This window comes from Fundulus heteroclitus, chromosome 16, assembly GCF_011125445.2.
Source record: "Fundulus heteroclitus isolate FHET01 chromosome 16, MU-UCD_Fhet_4.1, whole genome shotgun sequence".
Taxonomy (NCBI): Eukaryota; Metazoa; Chordata; class Actinopteri; order Cyprinodontiformes; family Fundulidae; genus Fundulus; species Fundulus heteroclitus.
Window position 1 is genome coordinate 28,852,408 of NC_046376.1, and position 18,706 is coordinate 28,871,113.

An 18,706-nucleotide genomic window follows, 5' to 3' on the forward strand; every position below is an offset into this window, starting at 1 on the left:
TACTTCTCTGCTTGCTCTGAATTAATTTCTAAACACTGCTAAGTTTGAGACCTTTCTCCGCATTAATAGTGTCACACATCAATGTTTTTAGATATGGCGTGTTCACTTATCGCAGCAATATTTTATTTTTTAGCTTCTGACAGGCTGGTCACAGGGCCAATCAAAAAAATCGGCACAGTTCCGGTCACCAGCCCAATTTTCTTTGCAATTCACTGTTTATTTATTTATTTTACATCCTGCGACATCCAGTCCAAACACAATAAAATTAGTCATCACATTGTGAGCTATATTTAATATTTGAACTTTAAGGCACAAACCAGGGTTTCAGTTTTGAGCATTTGTCATCCTCCCTTTTTTCCTCCACCCACCACCATGCCACAGCCTGTGTGTGTGTGTGTGTGTGTGTGTGTGTGTGTGTGTGTGTGTGTGACTTATCAAGCGCCCCCATGTCTGGCTGCTGTGTGGTCAAAGAGGTTGTCCAGGTAACGTTTTCTTTCATCACTTGTCAGCAGTTGTTCTCTGGGTCAGAACAAAGTGTCGCCTGAGGATTTTGTCCTTGAGTCCCACTGAATATAGTAGCAAAAAAACACAGGATTTGAACAGCATGTTCAAACGAATTAGTCACTTTTCACAGTTCACAGTTCTTCAGTACTCAATGCAAAGGGATACTCAAGGGTTATTGAAGTAGCTTAAGCGAAAAGACTATAAGCAGGCCACATCTTAATTGCAATATAGAACTCTAATGGCATCTTCACTTCTAAAAAAATCAACTCGACTTGAGTTGGAATCCTGATTGCATTAGGAAGAGCATCTGGTGTAAAAACTCCTGGTCTGTGTTCAAGTTATAATAACTTCACCTGAATAAGGATGCGACTGAAGGACTCTCTCACATTTCTGTTAAGTTTGTGATTAGTGTTTTTTTTTTTCTTTTACACAAATTGCAGACGGAGGTAGTCCTGTTTGAAGCGTGTACTGAGAATGCAACATGTCTTTTTCTGTGTGTGTAATTAAATATTAGAAAAGAAAGCTGGTGTAAAACGTTCTGTTTTTATATCGCTTTACTTTATACCAGACAGTGACTATAACTTGGAAGTATTTAGTATGAGACATGGTTTGATTCCGTTTTGAGTCTCTCTAAACAGACTCAAAACGGATAAATCGGAACTTTTTGGGTGAGGTTCTGTTAAAAGGTTCAAAGCGGTTAATATCCTACCTGCAGTGGATAACTCTCATAGCGGCTTTTGTATAAAACTAGTTTTTGTCTGAGACCCTGACTTGAACAGTTAGTCAGAGAAGGGCCAAGACCAAAGGAGACTCCTTCCTACAACAGCAGTTTATGGAAAGCCCATTTTTACTGATTTTGACTCTATACATCAAAATGTCTCTCCAACAGACGAATCTAAAGATGTTCAGTTTTCAGTATGCATTTCAGTCAGGAAGAAAATTAGTGGCACACCACCTCCAACCTCCATATTCTCTGTAAATGAAATAATCATCGGCTTCTGATAAATGCAGTTGCTTTGAGGCATACGCCGCTGGCTCAGGTCTTAAAACAACTCCGTCCTGTCGTGTCTTGATCAGTGGTGGATGGACCAAAATGTAGACGGCAGTTTGGCAGCCACCTGGTGAGGTGAAGGCACCATTTATTAAACCAAATTGCAAACTTACAGGCAGGTTAGGTGAAGACAAAGATCGTGGGTAACGCGGGGAGAAGACCAGAACAAGTGTAGCATAACGGCGGACAAGGAGTGAGGGAAAAACAGCAGAATAAACAAGAGAGGAGAACAGAGGGGTAGACAGGTGAAAGTAGTTAGCACAGGTTCCCGAAATGACGGCAACGCGCTGAAGGAGAGGGAGAGAAGTGAGATGTCAGGAGACAGAAATGAAAACAGAACCTAGCACTGATATGAACATCACAATTAAATAACCAGACAAGGACAAAATAAAGTCTCTATCTGAACTGAAGACAGGCAGGAAAACAGATCTAACCCAAACAAGAATAAACTAACTCAATCCGTGATGAGCAGAAAACTAAATAATGAAAGGAAATGAGGAGGAACAGAATCTACAGACTAATAAACAATACTAAAAATGTGAAAAAAAAAACCTGACAGACTGCACAACCCTAAAAATAGACAAACACCTGGGCAGACACTGGTTTATGGGCAGCTCTTCAAACTATTAAGCCCTTTAAGCTGTTAGCTTCTGCCTCTGGAGCCAGCAAATGTGGACCTATACTAAATGAAGAGACCAAGAAAACGATCAGGTAATATCACACCTGCTTATAACCCCTTAGCCGATCCACTAAACGACTACGTTCAAAGCTACATTTCAGGTTTCTACTGTTTCTTAAAATTTGCTACAATAAGATCACAAAGTTGCGGTGACAAGAGTCAGACTTTTAAGTAGGCATGAGTTTGTGTGGGTTTGACAGAAGGCCTGGAACTTACTCTGCTGCTGCTGACATGTCAGCCTCTCAGCAACACATGGCTGTTTGAATTAAAAGCAGGAACGAAGTCAATTTAGCACAACTGACTTACAAAGTGAACATTTCAAATGTTCCAGAGAGACGTGGAAAGACTGCCGCCACACCGTCCTCTCCTGTTTTCCCGAATATCAAACCGGACAATAAGCATGAAAAATTAACAGTCTCCTTTGTCCTGCAAATAACGCCATCGACAAACCTGACACTTACCACATAATGAGAAGAGGGCGATGAGAGAGTGCGAGTGCAAGAGAGAGATAAGTGGGAAAACTGAGCTAGTGTTGTTCGAGCGCAAAACGATGCAGCAGAGAGAGAGAGAAAGGGCTAAGAAAGTGTGAAGAAGCAAAGAGGAAGGGAACATTTAGGAGGAAGGTGATGGGCACCTCAGTGTCCTCTTCTTCCTGGAAACGGTGACCATTATGCCGGCAGATTAACCCAGGGATCATGTGAGCACAACCCTTGGCTGGCTGTGCCCTGGTGTGGAGGGGAGGGTGGGGGTGGGTGGCAAGTGGCTGCATCAGAACACCATGTACAGACACATGTCCAAACACATAATCACGCATACACACACACACACACACACTACCTTCCACCTCCACAGCCGAATGCGCCGTCAGTCCCACATGACTATTTATCCGAACACTTCATAGGTTTGCTACTTAGACCAGCATTCCTTTCATAATCTCAAGTATCACAGCTTTGGCAGTGGATCTGGCTTCCAGCTGATTTCTGCCCTCTTCTGTATTCTGCGCAGTGACCCGAGTTGTGGCCTGGTCAAATCTCCATGGGAGCATTGGCTTGCCTGTGGGTTAAAATCCTTCCTCACTCTGAAAAATGTTTAATACTGACATAACCTGCTTTGTAAAGCACAAACATTTGCATGGGTAAAGATGACAATGTAATTTTATGAGACGCTAGATGAGACTGGGTTCATAGGAATGAGATGAATAATAAAAAAAAAAATCGTCTTTGTTTTTATGACCTATGTCCCAGTTTGGTGCATCCATGAGTTGTTGTGTTTATACCGGTCTAATTATAAAGTGATCCTAATGCCAAAATATACTCAATATCTCTGTTTTTGTGATTTTACAGATAGAATAAAGAGTTCATCAATCTCAAATTGTCTTTGATAAAAATGTTCAGTGCAGATTTATCCACTCCAGAAGCGATCAGTTTAAGTATTTTAGATTTTAAACTGGTGATGATCAAATTCTGGTCAGACTCAATAAAAAGCTGTCCTGGAGTTTAGCACTGGTAGGAAGCTCAGAAGCAGATACGTACTTCGTCGTCAGCAGCTAATGGTTAGCCAGTCGCTATTTTCTCACAGCGCTCTCACAAGTCATTCATATCTTGTTAGTCAATAGTGGCGAGAATTAGTTCTGCAGATAACGATTATTTTAGCAATTGAGTATTCTATCGATTATCCTAACAATTAAACAAATTATTGGATAAAAAATAGGCACATATGTAGGCAGATATTTCTTTTACCTACTTAAGTTTATTTTAGTAAGTTTTTAGAATATCAGAAATACATGAATGAGAAAATGCAAATATAAAAAATTATTCAATTCCTTTCAAAAAAAGAAAATCTAAATCTATAGCTTTATATGTTATAACAGCGTAACATTAGTGTACACTTGAACATTTGGGGCTACATCTGCAGCTAAAACAAAGTTCCAGCATCAACGTATCAAAAGCTCGGCCCTTCCTCCTTCAGCTCACATCGATACATCTCTAGCTGCCGCAATACTGAATACGGTCACAAACAAAAACCGTTATACAGTGGGAGTATATTTCATTCTGTATTTTAAACAGTTTTGTTTTTTTTTTACATCAAAAGCATAATGGTATCTGCATGAAATAAAACCCTTGAAGAGTAGTTTGATGCTAAATTAAAATCTTTTTTTTTTTTTAAATGCAGAGGTGGACAATAATAAAACTGAATTTGCAAATTGCCTAGCAACAAGGTAAACAGCAAATTTACCTTACTGCACAGTAAACACAGCCGTTTATTTATCAAAACTCACTTTCAGTTTCCTCGCACATGTGAGTGGTCTCATTCTGCAGACAGTGATGGCAAGTTCTGATCAAAAGGCCGGCTCTTTAGCTTTGGCTGCCACTATATACATCTTGTATGTAATAATACTACATATTTTTCAGTGAAGTCATCAAATCGTTGGCTGTATGTACCTGTGATACTTTTTTGGTTGGTTTTGCATTTCTTTTATATCTCTCTCTGCAGGTGTAGAAGCAGACTCTGAGGACGTTATCTTGTACTCTCTTTTTGGTCTACTCTCTGTTTGTCACCTTTTCTCCCTTTTAGCATTTATCTCATCTTTTTCTTTTACTTTCTTTCTTTTTTACCTTTCCGTTTCTCTGTCCATCGTACTTGAAATAATCCCAAAATAACATCTAACAAAGTTTTGCATGTGTAAATCAAGCGGAGGACTATGGCAAAAGCACAAGCTCTACTTGTGAAAGTAAATCTGTTGGACTTTCTTTGGCACTAAGACAGCAAATCTTAATGCTACACTGCCAGACAGGACACGTTAAATAAAAAAACAATCACAAATTTGCTCCCAGTAATCAAAGGAGAAAAATTAACGATTAGACTGGATTAAGAAATATGTGACATGACGATGAAAGAGTCTGTGGAGATGATAAAGTTAATCTTATCTACATATTAATATTTGTATGGTTGTTAAATATGTTTATGTGCTCATTTCCTCCACTGCTAAGGTTGTGGATCAGCTAGTCTGCTCTCTCTGTTTCCACCATCTTCCTTGCTTAAAACACTCTTTGGCTCCCTAGAAGTCCTCCTCACTACTCCTAACATTTTTTCACTTTAGGAGCTCTTTTAAGGCGTATGGTGCTTTGTGAATAACTTTTATGTTACTGAAGTAAAATTCTAAGAAAAATCCTAGAATTCGGGAAATTCTAGGATTTTCCCTAAAACGGCGTTACTAAGAGCCACTTTAGGATTATTTGTGGTGATGTTGTCGGAGCTGCAGCTCCCGCAGGTAAGTGGCGCTTCACTTTGGGACAAATTGCGATCGTTGATTGGTCAGTTACTGACGAGCCTCCAAGATTGATTGACAAGCGCGTCATGCCAGTTGTATCAGCCAGGCATGTCGTTAGACCTTCAAGGCTTTAGTGAGGCTCTCATGAAAGAAGACATACGTGTCTTGTAAAAAGATGCAATAAACCCTAAAATGACATTAGATTTAAAGGTATACTATGCAATCGGGGTTGATTTTCCAGCGAGGCTCCCCCCAGAGGGCGAAAGTAAAAGTGCACTGTCATAAAGATGCTCAGCTCTTCTGGTTCCTCCGTCAAGCCAGGCGCGGTGGTTTGAGCTTAGCAGACAGGCGAACGCAACGAAAAGTAAAAAAAACGGCAGTACAAACAATGACTAACACAGTGAAACTATGAACATCAGGGTTTCCCACAGCGCTATCTTCAGCTGCCGCGGCGGCAGCGTCTCGCCACATTAAAAAAATAATAAAATAAATAAATAAAAAAAAAATAAAAAATAATAATAATAAAACTCGATATGCTTGCATTTTTATTTGACGTTAACACGCGGCTCTTTGTTGTTGCTTTCGCGCGTGCATATAGTGAATGGCAGGTCAAAAACACATGGAGTTCTCGCCGTAAAGCGAGACTTCTGTGTGTGCGGGCCGTGAGCTCTTGCTTATTGTGCAGTATTTGTGCAGTATTTGCCCCAGTGACCACCAGGGCGGCCGAGAAAACCTTTGTTCGACCTGAAATGACTCATTTAATCATCCAAAACGGTATTGGACATATTAATTAACTGAAAAATGTTGCATAGTATGCCTTTAATAGTTTCATAATCAGATTTGTTTTTTGTTGTCTCCATATAATTACTGCCCGCACCACCATAACTTAACAATTAGTCAAAATAAAAAGAACACGAAAAATGGTTATTTGTGCGATAAGCGCCATCCCGACTACGAAACTTCATGCACAGGCTGGGACGGACTGGCAAATTATCTATTCTGGAGGAGTCCAGAATGACTGATCTGTACAGGACCGTCAGTTCTCCTCACTCATTACTCGAAAAGTTACACTGAGCACCTCGAACAGGGCTACAACAGAGGGACATGCCTCATTTCAGAGCAGCCGGCTGGTGCTTGTGTGCGCACAGGAACAGGTGGAAGCAGAACGGCGTAACTCAGGATAAAGTTGGCAGTAAAACCTGAATGCTGATTCAGAATGGGCCAATTGTCAGTTATAGCTAAGCACTTATTTACCAAGCAAGAAATGAGGTGGAGGTTTACACTAATAGGCATCACCAGGGTCATCATGATGAACAAAGTGCAGAAGGACTTTCACCTGAACTACAGTGAGACTTAAACACTCTTAAAAGCCATGATAGTAAACAGTAGGAACCCTCTAGTGCTGTAAAAATACATAGTCCTTGGTTCAGTGAAAATCAAAGCATCTAATCCTAAAGTAGCTAAAGATCCCTAAATGCATGCCAGTCCAATTCTACATGTAGACTGAAAAAGGTGTTGCTCAATAAAATGTAACGCATCTACTAGTGCCAGTAGGATGTGGTAGTAAGCCTCCCTCTTTTCTTCCATATTTTCTGTGCATCATAATTGGTTAACTGTTTTATTTTTCTGATTAATTCATCTAATACATATTATTATATAAACTAAACTAATTAAACAAGGATACAGTTTTACTCAAAGTAAAACATGCATACCTTTTATGTACAGTTATTAATAACTGAAACAATAATACTGATGATGGAACAAAAGATGAGTCCAAGAAAGCTCCAGGATGAGGCTCTGTTTTAACAACAGACTGTTGTGAAATGTTTTATTTGATATTTTTAGCTGGCCAAATAAAAATAGTTTTGTCATAAGAAGAACCAAAGGCTGGAAAGATGTAGAGAAACAGAAACAGGTTTATGAGAGAAGGAACATTTAGAGAATCAATTTTATTTGACTATTTGGAAAGCTCTCATCATAATTAAAATAGATAAATGTGTTTTTAGGATTTTATCATCTGAATTAAGAAAATCTATTTTATACCGGTTTCCTTTTTTGTTAAAATCTAAGAAATTATAACCATCAGGAGCGAAACACTTTGATGAGAATGTAAAATATAAAAACCATTTATGCAGATGAGAAAAGAAGCACCTTTATTTGACCTAGTGTAGACATAGTTTAGGAACAACTTTTGTCAGAAAGAATGAGCAGAAATTCAGATTAACTTTTTTGGAACTAGCTGTTATTACTCCCTTCAACAAAACATATTTTTCCATTAATCATAAACTCTGTCTCTTCATCCTTCAATTCAACTACTTCCAAAAAAATTCAAACCAAGAGAAAATTATTGTAAACCTTTTTTGTCCGATTCACAATTATTTACATTCGATCAAAACTCAGCAAATGCAGACAACCAGTAAAACATGTCTTATATTATTTTAGTTTTAATTACTTATAAACGAGGCCACTGTCTCATTAGGATCAAACTTTTTTGGACCTGGGCTAAAGCCCCCCAATTTTTCAAGACCCTTAAAACGCTCCTGGTTTTAGCCATAGCTAGAAAACTGTCATATAAGTGATTTAAATGTGTTAAATCAGTGCCTCTTGAACCTGAGGCCGTCTTTATTAGCACACTCCATCAGGACAACAGGGAACCAACTCAAGAACCACTTCCGGTCTTTCTTTAAAGGAAAGGATCTCAAAAATAGATCGCTTAAGTTCTCACCTTCATATCCAGCGCCTAATAATAGCCTAATCTTATTTTACGGCACACAGATTCACTTTAGGTAAATGGGGCTTCACAATATAGTCTACATGTTGAGAAGTAATATCACAGCATTTTAATATGGCGAGATTTCACAGCACAAGATTTTGACACAAGCCTAAAAGTCGGTGGCTGTTCCAGGTATGGCCGATATGGATCACGAGCTTGGGCCATGTCCTCCTGGGGGAAACATGGCCTCTTGACAACAAGTTGAAAAACAACAACAAAAAAAAAAACAAACAAGTCTTTTGCGTTCTAATTGGCCTCGTTTTTAATTTTTTTTAAAATTTCTTTTTTGCATTTCCAGTCAATGAGTAGGGGCGCCGTAATGTGATGGGCAGGTGTGCCTGTGGAACAATTGCAATTAAGTAACTGTGCTTTCCCTTCATGGTGTTAATAAACAGTTTACAAAAATAATCGATTCTGATTGGGTGCAGGGTGTCCGTTAAAAAGTGTTATAGGATACCTAGAAACAAGTTCCAGTCAAATAGCCTGATTGTTTAAAATTATGGCCCTGGCTCAAAGGTTAGCTGGTAACGGCAAGACAGTTGACGCTGGTTACCTTGGTAACATGTCATAACGAGAGATTAAATAGTTCTCTCACTGCAAAAACTGATCTAAAAGTAAGTAAAATGTTCTTAAAGTTAGTGTATTTATCCTTGATTTGAGCAGGTAAATAAGATTATTTGCCATTGGAATGAGTAATTTGACCCCTAAAATAAGATAATTAGACATCCTGCACTTGAAATAAGATGATGGAGATGAGTTGTTCCTATTTTAAGTGCAAAAATCTTATTCAATTGGCAAATCATCTTATTTAGCTGCTCAAATCAAGGACAAATACACTAACTTTAAGAACATTTTACTTATTTTTAGTTCCGTTTTTGCAGTGCTCAGCCACTTCTTGTGAACCTACGATTTTAACAGTGAAAAAGAAAGATTAAAGTATTAATAATTGTTTTAATATTTATTTATTTGGTAAGTGACCATGGCATAAGCGGGATAATGCCCTTCGGGGTGTGCATTATCAGAAATGGGATGGTTCACACCTCCCTGTCGTCTATAATGTCTGATAATGGATGCCTTGTCAGGCATTATACCTTACTTAATATAGGTCAAAATATCTTTCTGAGGTTGTGTTAAACTGCTAAAAAAGTGACGATAAGCAAATCTATACGTCGGTAGGACTTTAGTCTTGACTCTGGCTTAGCGTTGTGGGGGGTGGGGGGGGGCATCAACAACACGAGTTACACCACTGTTGAATGGTTTTCCTGTGATAATGTTGATTACAGGTTTGCGCTGAGGAAGGCAAAAAATACTTTTATTTTAGGTGGGAATATGGAAAGATTTGCACAGTTTGAATTTTTGCAGATCTCAAGATCATTTTAAATTAATTTAAATTTTTTGTTTGTTTTATTTTCACTTTACGTTAAGGTTTATGCTAGAACATCCAGTACTTGTAGTTTATATACAAGTGCTCAAGGCTCAATGTTTCTGTGTGCTTTCATGTTCACAAAAAAACCATAAATGCTCTCTCTGAAAAGCTATGTGGGGGAGCAGGCAGACCGGTCTTGGCACCGGTTGCAGCCTTTCAGACCAAATTCATCAACTATAAACACACATTTACATGGCACCACAAGGGCACAAACCTTCGCCAGCAGTAAAGCTTCCTGTCCAGTGTAGATTAATCACAGTGAGAGCAGGATATGTTGTAATTGGAAAGGAGTTACGGTCGGCCCCATATATTAAATACAAAGCTCAAACAAAAGGCCTGTTTGTTCACCTGTAAAGCAAGACATTGTTTTTGATTTACTGGAAAGCCGATTTTCGGGCACTCTCTTTCAAACAGGAAAAGGGGAAAAAAAAGGAGCAATGGAAAATGTAGCTAAAGAGTTTGTTTTTGTGTGTCATGCTTCACATGCTCATTTCCGCTCCAGCAATGTGAGCCACATTGTGCCCAAAGCATATTAATTACTATTACCTTCTTTATTGTGCACTTGAGCTTATTTGCACCACTTTTGTTTGCCAGGCCTGCCAAGCTTCCCAAATGACCGTCTTTTAACCTAATTGGCTTATGCCACGTGACATCTGGTCAGTACTCCAAGGGGGTCACAAGAAGGCAACAGATCCAGGTATTCACTTGGAAGTATATTCTCTTTGATCCTGCAGGATCACTAATCTTTTTTTTTGTTTCTGCAAACAATTTAAAACATGAATTCAAGCAGTAGTGAGCAGCATATTAAAAATCCTGACAGGAGTAACAGGGATTAGACATCCGTGAGATATTACCTAGACAAGTACCACTTACCTGAACACTGTTTCAGGGCAAGCACGCTCGCTCCATGGTAACTGCAGAGTGGCAGCAGCAACCGCCCCCAGCAGGGACAAAGCGCTCAGACACAATTAAAGTACTGGTCCTTTGACACATACCAACATTTTTTTTTTTTCATGGCCAGATATTCTAATGCTCTCGGATTTTTAGTGAACTTTTTGCCCATTGCTCCATTTTTAAGGTGCCTACTTCCTAAAGCAAGATCTTTTGTGTGTTTTCAGTTCTCTAAAAGCTTTAAAAAGCGTGTCGTAATCATTTTTGCAACTTTTCTTTTCAACTGTGTTGGAGTTTGTAGTTCAGAGTCGTTAAAATCCGTTTCTTTTCCAAAATCGAAAACCTGTAAAAACAAAAGCATAAGAGAGGGAAAAGAGAACAGTGTAGCTGAGAACGAACCCAACATTTAATGAAGAGAGACGCCATTACATACAGAAATACACTGAAATCAAGCATCATTGCAATACATGATTATTCATAAACAAAGAAATGATACTAAAGTCTCGAATTTGAATGTGAGTGTATAATAAAATATTTTGATGAGGATTTGTCCAGTGAGGAGAAGGATTTCCAGAAAAATGTTGCCTGAGCGTACAACGTCGGAGATCTAACCAGCCAGCTCAGTCTACTTGCAAGTCCCTATAGTGGTGAATGCGTACATTCACCACAATTGTAGATGGAAAAATTATTTTTTTTTGCTTTGCTTTTAACCATCACTGACGAGCATGAATCAGTACTCCCTTCTCTTGCAAGTAGTGTTCGTTAAAAACATATGCATCAGTGAATGGAAGCAGCCGAAAGTCTCACCTTTCTCCGCATAATCAGTCAATTTTGTTTTAGCTGCACCTTAGTAATGTAGCGGTCAAAACATTATTACCAGAACACCATCTGTCATGCAATCCAAATTCTGTAAGTCTGTCTACAGTTATTTTACTCAAAACATTAGGTCTCTTCTACATAATGTTACAAACAAGGAGGTTAGAAGAGAAGTTGAAATGCTGATATGCAATCTGTTCATTTGACTCATAACCTAAAAAAACATATTGCTGCTGCACCTGATTATTATAGGTCCGTGGCCCTCAGCAGCCATTTTGTACTGACGGCGAACATGTAAAATTAAAGACCACAAGAAAACAAAGCATTTTCTTAAAGGAGCAATACGTTTTTAGATAGAAAGAACTAAAAAAATTGTTTTCTGAAGAACTAAAAGTATATTTTTATATGGACTATAGTTAAACGTCACACACTCTGTGTTGTTCTCCGATCTCTTGTCACAGGCAGGCAGCATTATAAAGTTATGAATGACCTACTTCTTCACTAGATATGTTCCTCTGACAGGTGATGTTGTTCTACTGTGTATTTATCCTTCGCAAACAGGCTCATTTGATGTGTGAGAAGGGGAAATGGGTGCAGAGTGCTGGGGCATAGTAGAGAAAGGCGTGGCTTGATACACATTTTTGTTTTGGTCTACAGACACTTATTACTCCTTTAAAGCAGCACTAAGTAACATTTTTACCCTGATATAATTAATCTCTCTCTCTCTCTCTCTCTCTCTCTCTCTCTCTCTCTCTCTCTCTCTCTCTCTCTCTCTCTCTCTCTCTCTCTCTTGAGTTTACAACTGTGCTATTTGCAAAAGGTCCTGTAGGGGGAGCCCCACTTGATAATTATTTTGTGTGGCTTTAACTGAGAAACTTAACACTAACAAACAAAAATGATGTTGTGTCTTATCCCTCTGTCAAAACTGATTGTTTATCTTGGGGCAAAACATTGTTTTTTAACAGAAAGCCAGGTCTTGGCAGCTGAAGAAGTCTAATCTACTTTTGCTACACAGGACCTATAAGGAAAGTTGTTGTTGTATTGTTACCAATAAGTGGCCACACATTTCAATTGTTATTTTATTTATGACTTTAGGCAGGCATGCTTTGTAGTTAAAGATGACAAGATCCATATATGGTAGTACCTTCCTGTTTCAGAGAAGCACGGCTCCAATGGTTCTTTCTGTGTCAGAATAGGTTGCTTTAAAATAATTTAGCCCGTTTGAAAAGCAGCATATTATTGGTTCAAACTTAAAAGATTTTTAGGTTTTCAGGCTCAGACATATATTTGTCCTTTGAAACATGTTCAACTGGCAGCCCACTGTTGTTTAATTTACAAAAGATTTTTTTTATTCATTCAGTTAATGCTCCTATTTGGCAGCTAATATTTTTCTGGTTATTTTTTTGGCTGGCATGCCATTGAATTCTGCTCTTTTCATATATTTTCTGCTGTATAGCTCATGTCGACACATGCATCTACCAGAGGCAGACTTAACCATTACGCACAGTAAGGAATTGCCTGTGGTCCCAAGATGACATTAGGATGTCATTATAGATATCTGTAATTTTAATTCCGACTAGGGAGCTTGTTATTTTGACTAGAGGGAACGCTATCAATCATATTCATATTCAAGTCATTAGATATGGGGCTGCAGTTTATTAATGGTACAACAGCCTGTCTTGGAAGGACAACGAGCCTTTACCAAGTAAAAATTTAAATTATGAAAGTCACCCCATTTGCCTGTATCATGAGCTGACTGTGCTCTGAGAAACTGCAAAAACCCACAACTGTGTATCAAGTACCTCAAGTTTTCTTTGCTCTTACAGACTTTTGAGATTGCAACTTTAAATTAATTCAGACATCTCTTACTTGTAGCAGTAAGAAACGATAAGCTGAAAGTAGGTCTTCGAGAAATAAGGGTTAAAAAATAATGACAAAGACGGGAAGTGGAGGGCCCCAAGCCTGTATTTTGCCTTGAGCTCCAATATGACTAAATCCGCCTCTGGCATCTGCAGTGGCCGCTGTGAGAAATACTCACTGTTCTGCTTTACATCAATTCACAGTGCCTTCTAAACTCTCCCTTCATAATAAATGACCAGCTTTGTTTTTAAATTGTTTTTCATTTTAGATTAGTTTTTTTTTTTTCAGAAAAAAAAACTTTCTGTGTTTACTGATGCCACTCGTCTCTTGGCTGGAATAGGCTACCTTGTGATCCCAATATGTTTGTGAGAGAAGTGGTAATCAGCTAAAGTTTAAGGCCCATCATGTTTCTCTGACTTGTCTCAGAAACTGACAAATTGTCAATGAACTTTTTCCTAGCAGTATGTTAGTTTGACAAATGCACTTAATATTGGACATGAAGAAATCAGGCTTCTTCTTGTTAGGTATCCCGTGTTCTATATAAAACCCACAGTAACAAGTTCCCAATGGGATTCATTGGGTTGTGAAATTTGGAAAGGAGATTAGTGTTTTAAGTAGGACTAGTGTAGCCCCAGATAGATGTTCTGCCTCAAACTTCTCTACCCCTCTCTGCTTTAATTAGGACACATACAGTCTAAAAGTTGATGTAGTAAAAGTAGTCCAGTTGGGTTATTTTGCCAGCCCTTTCCTGGGTCAAATTTGAACTGATCCAACCAAATTCTACCGCTGCTTTAATATAGCAGGATCATGGTTGGGCCTTTAGTGACCATTGGGCAATGGTGGAAAGACCCTAAATCTATGACAGGACAAATAACCATGCACAAACTCACACCTAGGCTCAAATTACAGTGGTTGGTTGACCTAACTTTCATGTTTTGGTATTGTGGGAGATACCCAAGGTACTCCAAGAAAAATGTGGACTACACATGGAAAGGTCAGGATTTAAATCGAGGATTTTCTTGCTTTACGATAAAAATGCGGACATTTTCCCTGTTGTGCAGATCTGAGCTCAATGAACACGACACAAAATATTGCCTCAGCACACTGGCTTTATGACATGTTCTTTGATCAAAGTGTGAGTGTTGAACATAGGAGCATAGCTTGTGTATCTGCTAGCCGTATTAAAATGTCATTTTAAGTGAACAAAACTCATTCTCTAGAGCAGGGCTTTCCAGTAAGCGACCCCCAAAATACCAGTGCCAGAGGCTGGCTACCCCCCTTTTTTTGGAAGGGGGGAGGGGGGGTCATAATATTATGACTTTGTTTTTAAAATGTTCTTTATTCTTGTAGTCCTAATATTATGATTTTATTCTTGTAATTTGCCTCCCAAAAATTGTATTGGGGCCCTTGTAAAATAAGCAAAATTAATTATTGGTCACAGAGGCGTACATTTTCACAAACACAAATTTGTGAGAAAAAAGACTTGGATGCTCTCTGATGACAAAAGGTCTGACATTTTTTAATTAAATGTATTAATTTCCTATATTAAAACAAGTACATCTCTGACATTGTGAAGTCAGGAATTTGAATCATCATATGGTGTCTCACGACCCCCCCCCCCCCCCCCCCCCCCCCGGGGGTCCCTATCCTTTGGGACGCTTTGCTCTAGAGTAAGCTAAAGTCATTAATACAACACACTGTCGTTAAAATTATTAAACAGCAAACTTCCCCTCTCCTAGGGTGACTATATTTTAATTTGCAAAAACAAGGACGCTTGACCCAGTTGTAAAACACTTTAATTATTTAAAGAAGGCTTAAAATTTCTAAAATATTTAAAGTATACCTTCTCTGTGTGGTTAGTTAAAGAACAAACCTTAGACAGGTTTTCATAAGTCAACAAGTATGGAAATTACTTTAAATGAGCATAGCTAAGTTCCAGGTTTTTGTACAAGTTTGCACCCTTTGCATCACTCTTTCATGAACTGACTATCCAGCTTATAGAGGTAACTACGATAAATAGAGGATAATACATTTTACATGTTAGGTAATTGTAAGGGGAAATGTATGGGAAAGAAAATAAATAATATTTAACTTCAAAACTTGCAATATGCACCTTAAACATCTCTGGAATTAAATAAGATTCTTCTATTTTAAAAGATTAACCTGTACCAGTGATAGTTAGCTTTTTGAATGATACAAGATAAAGAAATAACAACATGCAATAATATTCTAAGAAAACAAGTATTTCTTTCTATATAATAGTAAAATAAAAGATATCAGTCTCACCAAGACACATTAAAAAAACAAAGACGTGCATACTCCCATTTTTTGTTGTTTTCTTCTTCATCCTGACTTTTGTCTTCATCCTCCTTGTCTCTGTAACCATATTTTGCTGTGGAGTCGATCTGTCTTTGCAGAGTCGCTGTCATTCTTGTAAATAGTCTGGTGGTGTTTTCTTTGCATAAATTTACATGTATATTTCTTGAGGTCATCCTGCTCTGTTGCACACTTCTTTGGTTTTTTTGATTACGTTATTTATAACAACTGATAATAGTGCAGTATTTCTTTTAGATTTGCCCTTACCTCAGTCCCTTTATTTCTTTGTTTTTATAATTCTTTTTTTGCCCTAGGGGACTTTATTTGACAGTAAAAGGGTTTGAGAGAGAGGGGGAAGACATGCAACAAAGATTCACGGGCCGGGACTCAAACCCAAGCGAGCTGCTTTGGGGACTGAGGCCAGGGGTAGAGCATGCAAACATGAGTTGCACGCTTTACCCTGTGCCACTGACAAGCTCTTGTTAAAAATATTTTTTTTACCCCGGTGTGAATCTGCATGCTTCCTTTGCGGTTCACTTTGCTGCTCAGGACAATAAAAGGTTATTTCTTTTCTATTTTATTTTATTCTATTGTATTTCAGAATCTATGTCAGAATTGAATACATTCTCTAAGGATGAGAACTACAAAGCCGGACATGTGTCCCAGAAGGGGACAATGGCATCAACTCAGCACTTCCATTAAAATTTAACATGTAAAGTAGTTTATCGTTGTTGCATCAGTGCTGTTTCATTTTTTTAAGGACAGAAAATGTCATGTAAGAACAGGTACCTGCTTTGTCCTGAGCTGATAGAAACTATCTGCAATGCACATGTGTGTTTAGCGGATATGACTGCGTGCTTTGAGGGTAATGGGGAAAATGCTCGGTGAAAGGGGGCTGGCTGATGGGGAAATGGGGTAATTTAGTGTCGTAATATCAACTGTACAGGCGAATACATGGCCATTCGTGTTCCTTTATGAGACATTCTTCCAGTCACTGTGGGACTTTTTTAAAGGCTGCATCTAGTGAGCTTATGTATGTGGCTGCAGGATGCTGAGTCCTGGTGTGTGAGGCAGCGCAAAGAAAAAAAAAAAAAAGATGGTAATTCTGCAGTTGGTGGATGCATGAAAAGCAGCACTTCTGGGACTGTTTATTTGCAAAACCTGCCCGAATCCTTTGTGCGTGCGGTGGGAACTTTGGTTTAAGTACATCCACTTCAGCGATGCACAGCAGAGTGAGTGCACTCTAGACTATATTGCTGCATTTACGTGATCAGTGCTTATTTCAAAACGACGGCGCACGCTGGTGCGCATGTGTATATCTCGGTATCCATCAACTCTGTCTGTATATGTAGGCCTATTTTAATTGTTGCCATGGAAACAGAGTGCTGCCAGTGAAGTCCAGATTCAAAGAGGCCAAATCTTTTCACCACGTCTCCCTCTGTAACTCTTCTTACTATCTTTTTTTCCCCCCTCCATCCTTTTCATTGAATTGCTTTTCCTTTTTCGCTCCCGACTTCCAGTTCTCACTGCCTCTCTCTTGTTGCTCTCCTCTCCCCTATCCCCACTCCATGTCCTTGTGCCTCCCATTATCCCTCCCTCCTCCTTTTCCTCCCACCTCTCCCTCCTTCCTGCAGAGTGGTGTGCAATTGAATATTAACACAGGGACCTGTAATTAGAGCTGACGAACCTCCAGCAATTAGTTTTCCCCAAAGAAGTTGTTCTGTCATCTCAGCACGCATCCCTTTATCCCTCCCTCAATCTTCCTCTTGCTTTTTCCTCCCTCTTTGTCATTCCCTGTCTTATCAGCTGTCAGCTCCACGCGGTGGATATTGTCTGAGTGTTTTTGTCCGCCATTGTAACTTCCATCTGCCTCTTTAGCTGCATTCATTTGCGCGTTAGACCCACAATGCGCCGCTCAAATTTATGAGCAGCTACATCCACCTCTTCCCTGGTATCATCTGCCCACGAAAGTGAGGCGAACATCTATTCCACCTACACCCATGCTGACTATATGTGGATAAACTCAGGGGTACAAACACCCTCCCACTCAGTCAGATGTAAACAAACATTCTTCTTGGAGAGCTTTCTACTTCACGTCCACCTTTGTGTCTCCATTAGTGTCCCTGCCAATGTTTCTAGTTCTTTCCATCCATCCATCTATACGTTGTCTTTCACTTATTTAAAAGTAGACGAGAGAAGCAGGTCCAGAAGGAATACCAAGGCAACCAATTTCCCAGCATCGCTTTTCAGCTAAATGTTGAAAATACCAAGGTGTCTAAGGCCAGAAGGTGTATAAAGTCTACTCCAGCGTGTTCTTGGCCTGCACTTGGGTTTCATCCCAGTGGATGTACCTGACAAAGCTCTAAAGGGAGACATGCTGGAGATGATCTAATGGTAGAGTCACCTCAAATGACACCTTTTGGGGATGAAGAGCAGTGGCTTTACTTGAAGTTCCCCATGGAACTCCAAGTAAAGCCAAGTAAAGGATGAGGGATGGCCTTACCTTACCTCTGAGTCTGCCCACCTTCCTCAGAGAGAAGGCTGCTAGTATCCAGGATCTTGTTCTTCCAGCGTACATCCACATCTCTTGAGAATAGAAGAGAGCCAGAACATAACACCCACAAGTTGATTAAGAGCTTTTCCTTTTTACTCTACTCTTCGGTCACCGTTACTGACAGGAGACAAGGCTGTAATACATCTGCCCCTCAATTCTACCTTCACTTATGAACAACACATCGAAACACTTAAACTGCTTCACTTGAGACAGAAGCTGACCCCCAAACTTGATAGACCAGTCTAACTTTTTTTTCCAGCTCAAACACTTGTCTCTCAGGTGCAGAGCTGCTGGTTCTTGCTTCACGTTTGGCTGCAAACCATTCCAGTGCATAGAAAAGCCCCTGGATTAAAGAAGTAAACGGAGTGACATAATCATCAAGATGGTTACCAATCTTGACATCTGCTCTCCACGACTGTGCGGAGATCCTGTCCATGAACAATGCAACCTGGGATCACTGCATTGAAAGTGGCTCAATAATGCCAACAGAGCTCTTGTTTTGGCTGTAAAAGGAAAGCATGGCCCCCACAGGCGTTCCTGCCTCCCTGTATTCCAGCAGCGCCCC

At 39.3% G+C, this 18,706-nt stretch overlaps 1 protein-coding gene across 3 annotated transcripts in view; it reads left to right on the forward strand.

Moving 5' to 3' along the window:
- The window catches only part of LOC105938069 (glutamate receptor ionotropic, NMDA 2B), a 207,420-nt gene that overhangs the window by 44,389 nt on the left and 144,325 nt on the right, over positions 1 to 18,706 (forward strand). The window lies entirely within an intron of this gene.